This window comes from Lolium perenne, chromosome 7, assembly GCF_019359855.2.
Source record: "Lolium perenne isolate Kyuss_39 chromosome 7, Kyuss_2.0, whole genome shotgun sequence".
Taxonomy (NCBI): domain Eukaryota; kingdom Viridiplantae; phylum Streptophyta; class Magnoliopsida; order Poales; family Poaceae; genus Lolium; species Lolium perenne.
Window position 1 is genome coordinate 224765092 of NC_067250.2, and position 10032 is coordinate 224775123.

The 10032-nt window shown below is 41.2% G+C and overlaps 1 long non-coding RNA gene across 1 annotated transcript; it reads left to right on the top strand.

Annotated features, from left to right (window-relative positions):
• Positions 1-3268: 3268 nt before the first annotated feature.
• LOC127313734 (uncharacterized) lies at positions 3269-9688 on the top strand. Its single transcript, XR_007859189.2, has 2 exons — positions 3269-3794; positions 7335-9688. It is a non-coding gene; the product is annotated as an uncharacterized lncRNA (long non-coding RNA).
• Positions 9689-10032: the final 344 nt, after the last annotated feature.

The following is a 10032-nucleotide window of genomic DNA, read 5'->3' on the forward strand; positions in this document are numbered from 1 at the left end:
CAAATAATGCAATCATGGATGTATTATTTTATGTTGAATCCTTTTACCCCAATGAGTTATTGCAAATTTAGGGTTGAGTGAAGATTTATGCCTTTGGCAGTAACTTGCAATTGATTTAATGTGTAAACCACTTTAATTCACATAAAGTAATATAATTCAAAGTAAAACTACTTTACTTGGTGATTCATTTATTCATTCCAAAAATGATTTGAAATCATAGAGTTGCCTCTATAGTTTTGGAATAAAAAGGAATAGAGTATTTTTCTTTGAAAAATACCTTTCTCAATAGAAATGACTTGGAATAATAGAATTTCCTTTTGAAATGTTTGAAAATAAGTATTTGAACTTATTTGAGATTTTTCCTTGAATTTTAAATACAAGGAAATAATAGTTTGAAATTCCAAGTTATTATTTTAAATTCTTCAAATTCATAATTTTGAATTTGTTTCTTAAATTCTATTTCATATTTTATTCTGGTTAAGATTTATTTTTCATTCAGTAATCCAATTTTTAATGGATTTTTAGAGTTGTATTTTATTTACTAAAAATTGGTGAAATTCTGGCCTTTTTCTAAATTGTGGAAAGTCCAAAATACCCCTTGGCCCCAATTGGGCCAGCCCATTAACCTAAGCCCATGGGACAGCCCACTAAGGCATGCCCCATAGTGGTTCGGTGGCGCCGACGCGGCCCACCTCTCTCACTTACGCGTCTCTCTCGCTCGCTTGCCCTAACCCTAATCTCTCGCGACTCCTGTGGCGATGGCGTCGCCGCCATGGCCGCCGCCATGCTCCGGCCACCTCCTGGCCTCCCTACCTTCGCCACCTACCTGATCTGGACCGCCGCGAGACGATCTGTCGATCTGTCCGCGTGGTTTCTCCAATCTCCTCCTCTCCTGGCGAATCGCATTTGCTCTGGATCCACTGGAGAATCGCCTCGGGCGATTTGGTGGTCTCCGGCGAACTCTCGTTCTCGCCGTCGACGTGCGCGCCCCCTGAGACCGACCTGGTGCGGTGCTTCTTGCAGTACCAGTGCCGTCGTCTCCATGCAGTGCTGCTGTGGTGGTGTTCGTGCTCGTCGGCGTAATGTCGGCGCCTACCCTGGGTCTTGCAGCTGCTATGGCCACGCGAGCACTGCCTCGCCATGCCATAGCCTCTGCCACCAGGCGCATGTAAGTAATCTGCTCCTTCCCCTTCTCTTCTCCATGCCTGTCCGCCTCCCAAGCTACTGTGCTTCTTCTTCCTCCTGTTCTACTGCTCTCTGGTGATCCTGTGATCACACAGAGCCTTGCCATAGCTGCCTAAGTTGCCTGTGCTTCCATTTTCTGCAAGCTATGGCCAATCTACCAATTTCTGGTACTGGCCAGTGCTGCCTTGCTTGCTGTACATGCCATGTGTTGGTTATCTATTGCTCCTAGCATGCACTGATCTTGCTATGCTATGTTGTGCTTGCTTACAAGGTTGCTATACCATGTTGTTCATGCTTATGTGCTTGCTTATGCTTACTGGCAATCTACACTTGCTTGTCTAGGTGTACTGTTGTGCATTTGTGACACTTGTGAATGCCAGTGATGTGTGTGAGGTACTTCTGTGCCTCCTGTGTAAGCCATTGATCCATTGGATCAACCATTCCTTGTTGGCTAGCTTATCTGTGTGGCTTGACTTGATTCAATTGATCCATTTGATCAATTAAATGTCAGTGCTTGGTTGCTGATTAATTCTGTGACTAAGTGAAGCATTTTCCTTGTTGATGCTGATGCTCAAGCATCACTATGCTACTGTATATATGTGTTGTTGCTTATTCTAGCTCACTGGACTTGATCCAGTGGCTATGATGCAGTGATTTGTGCTGTGTTGCCTTACAGTATGCTACTGTCAGTAAATAGCATGGATCTGTGATATATTCATGCTTGAATAAATTAATTTATAATGAACTGCTTATGCAGTGATGATTTAAATTACTTGCTTGTATATGAACTAGGATGCATTGGCGCGGCGGCACGCCGCGCCCGTGGTAGCACCTTTTTAACATGCGTGGTTAACTTTCATAGTTGTTTTGAATGTTTGCGGAACGGTGACAATTGAGAAATATAGTAGGATAAATTTCTGATACCGATCTAGATATTTGTTTGAAGTAAGATAAGCTAGGTGATATAAAGGGATGACCTACGAAAGAGGATAATATTTACACTGTATTACATGGTGGATAGTACTATGTTAGACGATGCCGACACATATTCACACCGGACTGAGAGACAGGATGCCTATACATGTTCCTGCTGGAGTGAGCCAAACTGCATTGGTGCGAATTCCTACTGGAATGAGCCAAACAATGTTGATGTTTATTCGTACTGGCACTGAGCCAGACAGAAGGGATATATACATGTTCCTACTGGATTGCCATGGGGATAGATTGTCAAGTGGTTTTAGTCTACACTTTTGTCCCTAGAAAAATGAGAGTCTACACTTTTGTCCCTAGAAAAATGAGAACATATCAACGATGGCAGCGTTGTTGCTCCGTGTCTAGGGCTGCACAGGAAAGTCGAGAGCCAGGATGAGCTCGACTTGTTCATCGGAAGGAACCTAGGGCTCGGGCTCATTGCCGCGTACAATTCTGCAAGAATTTCACGGCCGTAAATAAACAAATAAATTTGAAAGAAGTACATCCATTTTTATTGCTGACTATTCATTGCTAATGTAGATAGATCTTATATTTCAATTAAATGCACCACAATAAGATAGCTGCATGTTTATCCTGAAACTCATTTTGTTCTTCGCAAATCATGTTTGTTAGACTAAAATAAGCATTCTTATTTTACACACAAGGAAATCGATATATTTATTATAGAATCATAATTTTCTTTTGGAGAAATGCGATAGCCATCGCAGAAACAATGAATAGGTATAATTGTTTACACAATTAGAAGGTACATTTATTAAAAAATATATCGAATAATCATTTTGGAAAATCTAATAGGCATCACAAAAAAATTTGTTGGGATTTATTAACAGAATTTAAGAATCAGTGTGAGCTAATTTATCAATGGATTTAGAATGGTTTATCATATCTGAAATTATATTTGATTTTAACATTTGAAACACATACACGTAATATACACAAATTATACGCGGACCCTATCCTTTTATCACACACGGTGATCCGGAGACACGCATCACGGCATCAGCATCACAGTCTCACACACATGAATGGTTTTTTTCTGATACATTGGACTATAGGTCTATAGCACACTACATTCAAAAGAAGGGCACTGTCCGTCTATACAGATAGGCCCCTTAAAAAGAATAGAAAGACCAAACAACCCAGGAGCAATCCTTTGCCAAACTGCGACACAAACGCATAGCACTCCTGGTTCCGACATCTGTTTGCGAAAAAAAAAGTCACCTCCGTTCCCCTTTCTCCTTGCTCTCTCCTGAGGCTACTGCCCCCGAGTCTGCTCCTCAATTTCGTCCGCCGGATCTGCCAATCGACACAGGCGAGCACAAAATCGTACTCTCTGTAGCTTGCACCGCAGATTCGTTCCCGCCAACATGGCCTTCTGCCTTTACTCGCAACCTATCTGCCCCTGTATGCCCTGCGCCTGTTGCTCAGAGGAAAGCAATCACACATCGGTGGCGGCGGCAGGTGGGCAGAAGCTGAGGGGCAGCGGAGCCAGAACTGGAGCTCGATCTACCACCCTGGCATCCTCAGTGATGGTAACTGTGGCCATCCCTCGGCCATGGAGTCGCTGACTGCCTGACTCCCTAGGCGCAGTGGCTGCAGCAGGCTTGCACTTGCAGGTACACCACCCCGCTTGCACTTCTAACTTTTAGTTTTCTTAGATGGCGCTTCTAACTTCTTTATTACGTGCTTGATCTATCATCCGTTGGTCCCGAATGTATGTGTTTATGTGCTGCCCCTTTCTTTGCATTTTCTAAATGTTAGGATATGATTAATTAGTTCTAGCTACCTGCTTGGTGTACTGTTTATTCAGTAGTTGAGAAAAGGGCTAGATGGGTTGTGTGATGCGCATGAGGGTGGACATCATGGTCTGCGCATATAGAAATGTAGATCGTATACGTCAATGCCATTGTTATTAAAAACTTCTGAACTGTAAGTCCATTGATGAATGCTTTTAGTACCCATTCTCATCACTTGGTAACACTTGAACAACTAAGCAAGTGCTCTGTTCGGATCTTGAAATTAATTAACAAAAAATGGCAAGAATCTGCTAGAACTGACATTTTCTGTTCCTTAATGCCAAAAGTCCAGAACTACAATTCTTATCTATGCAATAGCATAGATTTAGAAAAACCTGGCGACTGTCTGTGCTACTGTTTTTGAGTGTCCAATATCTTGTCTAGATTTGTAAAAGGAACAAAGAGGTAAAATCAGGCAGGAAGCTTTGCACACAGAACAAAATATGACATTAGTTCACATTTGTACGGTAAATATAGGTGGTGTGATAGAGAACTATGTTAGCTTCGATACCTATGGAGGAAGATATTATTGAAGTGAAATATCATTAGCCTGTGTGCTGCCTATTTAGCCTAGTTCCACTTTCTTCAAAATTTTCTTTTATGTCATAATGTATGTGCTCCTGATGGTTCCAATCAATCGTATATCACGACTGAAACAGAAATCTTAACTTGAGTACCTTTGGTACTGCATGCTATAAAGTATTGTGTAGGTACATGGCTATTTTCCCACTTCTTGTTTCGTATTTGGGGCACAATTAATTAAGAACTATGGCTAAGAGTAGCTGACTAAATGATGTTGTGCGTGTCAGGAGCCATGTAGCACCGTGACCAGGGAAAGCCAGTCGGAAGGGAATAATAAATAAAAGCCATGCGTCTATGTGTCGCCAATGCTTAGTTTCCACCGTGAAAGGAGGAAAAGCAAGGTCACCAAACAATCTGATGTCCACGTAATTATGAAGTTCCACTACTTCTGTGAATTCTAAGAACACATGGAAACAAAAATTTCAAAACTTGATTATTGGAAAAAAATCTTGAGCTTTTATGTAGATAGGTAATGTAGTCTAACTGGGTGAACAGACCAAAATCCCTAGAAAATGTTATATAATGGACTAATGGAAGCTTAAATGGGCACAAACTGCATTGTTGAGTTAGCAAGTCAATGTAGGTAATTATGCTGCAAGAAAAGATGCACCTTCTTTGACTTCAGATCGTTTAAGTTCAACGCAATTTCTTCGAGCATAGACAGTGGTTACATGTAAACTCCCCTGAAAAGTTAACCCCAGGATTAGCCTGATCAGTACTGAGTAGTATCAAGGAGGCTGACAACCTATGTTATAAATACAATACTTCCTTATATTCAAACATAAATATTACTACACATGACCAAGAACATCAGATAATTATGAGTAGAGCTTCTATGTTGGAGACAAATAAAAATTAAAGAGAACTGAAAATGATAGTCAAAAGTAGTCTTTATTGGCCTCTCAACACATGTGATTGGCTTAGATATCAGTTTATCCTTGTACAAAAATGCTCTCTAAAATCCCACTATTAGAAACAGATATATAAAAGGTTATGCTATGACAAATATTAAAAAGGCTGCCTACTAAGCATTACCTACATACCAGTATTGCAATAGTAAAATTCTCCAATGAAATGGATGCCATGACATGTACTCCTCCTGATCCAGAATAAGTGTCCGGTTTTTAGTTCATTTCTAGATGAATTTGAACTAAAACTCCAACACTTATTATGGATCAGAGGGAGTAGATCAGTTTGGCACTTGATATTGGCAATTTTGATACTGGCAATCATATGTTGGTCTCAAGATTGTTGATGCACATGTATCTGTATGAGCAGTAAAATCAAAGGATCCTTACAAAATCTCCCTGAAAATCATCTTGTCATCAGTAATTAATCTTGAATGTCTTCTTGTAAATTCATGACACTTCGGCCTATCATTGAACCCATATTTTCCACCGCTGCCGTCTATAATACTATGTTGAAGAATAACAATGCCTGAGACAAAAATACCTCTAAAACTAACTCTATATCACCAAAAGATAGGAAATCCACACAAAAATATTAGTGGCATCTTAATTGACTGGCAGCAACTGCTAACATGATTTGAGTCAAGAAACTAATAATAGCATGCTTTTGCAGCTTGTAGCATTGGGCTACAAAAAAGAATTCACTGCTCGCTGAAAACGCACAATTAAGTTGTAGGGTTACCACTTTGGAAATCCAAAAGTCTCTTAATACAAAGATACTATCTTTGCTTACACTACGTGATATTTGAAGGATAAGGAACTAATTACCTTTCTAGAGCCGCTTAAATCATTAGTGAATGAAAATTTTGTGAGAGAAGAAGCTCTATAGGGGCACAAAATTACAGAAGATAACACAATGGTTTCTATAAATAAACCAAATCAAACAAATCTCAACCATCTGAAGATAAATGATTCAGTGTGAAACTTAACTATACAACTTAACATCTAACCTTGCTGTTATGGTTGGGGTTCAACGATTTATGTGTATTCTTCAGTTGGAATAAAGAACCTCAACTGTACATGATACAAATTCCACCAATTTCTCAAGTTCAACATAGTACAGAGAAAGATTAGAACCATGAATCCTCTTGGCGAACCGACCACAAATGAACAAAGTAGTGAAACCAACAACTATATTATTAACAATACATATAAGCTCATATAACTATTTTATTAGTAGTACATATAAGCTTGAACTGGCATATATCCTTTTTCCTATAAACAGGGGAAAAATTCAAAGTAATACCAATGATAGACTGGAATAACATGTACGATAGCATCCTCATTGACAAAGATGAATTACATCAACACATAGCTAGCATTTAATAAGAATTGCCAATTTTCAAAAAAGAATGTTTTATATCAAGCAGAGGAACTACCTGCATGAAATTTGCAGAGAATTCTCCAGCATATAAGGTATGTGACCATGGCACCCTAACCCCACCTCTTTGCTTGTTCAACAGTTTCCGTTCCTGCTTGCTCTTATGGAGGGTCTACACTTTCTCTTTCTTCCTTGTAATTTGTTCACTTGCATGGAGGCCCAGAAAGGATCTTTAGGTTTGGCAAAATAAAGAAAATCTGTTGTACTTTACATCATGAATAAGAGTTGTTGATTGACCACTCAGACCACGAGGTCACCAAGGAGAAGGGAGAGTAGCTAGCTTTTCATGTAAGAACCAATGGTTTGGTCTTCTGAATAAGCTGATTCTAAAAACTTTTCATATCATATGAAATAAAGACTCTAATTTCCAAAAAAAAAATGCCCAGAAGCTCATATGTCCCTGTTTTTTTCTTTCTTATTTGTATACAGGGACCGAGAAAGACGCAACAAAATGGCAGCCTACTGAATTTGCTGACAGAGAAGATGAAGTCAGACCTCCTTAGCTGGACACTGCTGCCTCCAACTTATGGCGGGTGTCGGAGGCTGTGTAGTGACGCACTAAGGTGTTGCCCATGGCCAAGTCGACGCGGATGCCGGTGTGGGATATCTCCCCATGGTGCCCTCCATGAGTGTGAGATTGCCGGCGGCACTGTGCGAAGAGCCCCGCATGGGGCCCAGGTCCTCGCCGAAGTGGCTGAGGTGCACGTACATCAGGAGGAGGCAGGGATCATAGTGGCGCACAGCGACCGCTCCATCGGCGACGATGCACACACCCTTTCCCCGCTTAAATCAACCAGAAAATGCCTTGAAGAGGAGGGCGCCGAGGCCTCCACCGCGCCGCCATCTGCCTAGGGAAGGAGAGGATAGCCCCGAGCCCTTCCTCCACGGCGGCTGTAGAGGAAGACGCCGAGCGCCCCGTTGTACCGCCATCTGCCTTGGGAAGAAGAGGAGAACCCCGAGCTCATCCTCCACAGCGGCTCAAGAGGAGGGTGCCGAGGTCCCCACCACGCCGACATCTGCCTTGGGAAGGAGAGGAGAGCCTCAAGCTCTTCCTCCACGATGGTTGAAGAGGAGGGCACCAGATCCCCACCGCGCCGCCATCTGCCCCGGGAAAGAGAGGAGAGCCCTGAGCTCTTCCTCCACGCCGTCGGCCGCCTCGGTAGGTGGCATGGTGGGCAGAGAGGGGAGAAGAGGACGACGACAATAGGGAAGGATGTGAGGAAGAAAATTGGGGCAAAACAACCCCTGGAATTGTTCGATGGTGGGGATCGTGGGGCGCCGCTTTGACCGAATCAACCAGAAGGCAAGGAGTCATCCATGAAAAGAGGAAGGAGAGAGGCATTAACCGGTAGCCGGTTTCCTATCCATCGAAGGAGAAAAAAAGATGCAAAAAGATTACCTGAGTGGATCACGGAAGGGGCAAAATAAATAGGTACGTGTCAACCAACAACGAAAGGAATGAGTGGATAAATAGCACATCTACAGTGCCTCAGTTGTGCAGATTGCGTGAAATCAGCTGCCCTTTATATAGTGTATAATTTGCTATTCATAATGATTTAACAAGCAAATGAATCTGAATCCAACTCTGGATGATGATGTTCTGTACTTGGCTTTACTTTAAATGATGCTAAGTGTGATGTGACCTCAGTAGCTTTGGTACTGATTGGTTGCTCACCTGTTTGGTTGGATCTTGTGGGCTACTCAACTTTGCTTGCATGTTTGGGGATCATACTAACTATGAATGCCAATATGCTTGCCTGTGATGAAATCTAGGGTTTTACTGATGGTTATGTGCCTAGGATTTTCTGTGTAGTCTTTACTAGCTGCTAAGTATTGCAAGACATCCACTGGTGCTATCTGTGCATAAGATCTTGCTTCTGTGCACAAGATCTGTATCTGGATGGTTTCTATTTTAGTGGCTTTTTAGACTAGCAGTGATCCTTGGTGAAAACCAAGTGATGATTCACCCTGTTGAGCATCTGCTCAACCCCATGACTGTGTCATGCATGATTTATGGATTAGATCCATTGGATCTTTTCCAGGAACTTAGTATACCTTGTTCCAGCTCCTAGAATGAGATTTTGTGTTGATGCAGACTTGTGGTTTGTTCACAGCCCTTCACCTCCAGTCCTGGTTGATCTTCTAGGTCACCATGATTTCTGGTGGCTTAAGTGGTTGTGTGGGTTGGTTCTGTTCTTGAGCAAGAACTGGATGAACTATGTGTTGCTTTAGCTTCACCCTTACCTGGTGAATTTCTTATCTGGTCGACTACTACAGTTTCTAGGGTTTGTGCTGCTTTTATATGAGCCCTACTTCTTCCCTGGCATTGACACACAAGCCTGGCTTGCTTTGTGACTAAGCTGATGCATGGCCTTGCTGTGGCTTGCCTAGCTCAAGCTCTCATATGCTGAAACTTGAGCCCTCTGTGGTGCTCAATCTTGGTCTACTTGATCCTATCTTGTGTTGTCCATGCTTTGGACAAGCACAAGTGTGCAGTGAAAGTGTACTCTGTCCAAACTGAATTTCTGTTATGTATTCACTCTGTCCAAACTGAATTTCTAACACTTAACATTCTGGCTAGCACTTTTGATTCTGTTTTGCAGGTTTGAAGTTGAATATGACCAGAAGATATTCTTCAAGGCATTTAGTCTAGGTTTTAGTTTAGGACAATCTTGTAATTTTCCTTTTTATTTCTGTTTATTATTCATCAATTCTTGTATTAAGAATATTGTAAAGACAATGTATTCTGTGTTGTTTATCAATAAAGCTCAAGTTTTTGTTTATGAGCTTTTGATTTATGTAATGTTTATATTCTGAATTAAATATTGTATTTAATATTCAATTTGAAATTCAAAGTCATTTGAATTCATATGTTGAATTTGAATTGTGAATTCCATGTTTATTTTGCTTAATGCTTATTGTTAAATGTATTAACACTTGTCAAATGAAATCATTCCCCAAATCAATAAGATACAAAAGAGATCATGTCGAAATTTCCCTAACTCACATTGCCTAACCCTAAGTGCAAAATGAGAGAGAACCTCGATCCCTCTTAGGTTTAGTTGCAATAAGGCGCGAAAATTTCCCCCGTTTTGCGATGAAATGCACATCCCATTTCTAAATCTAC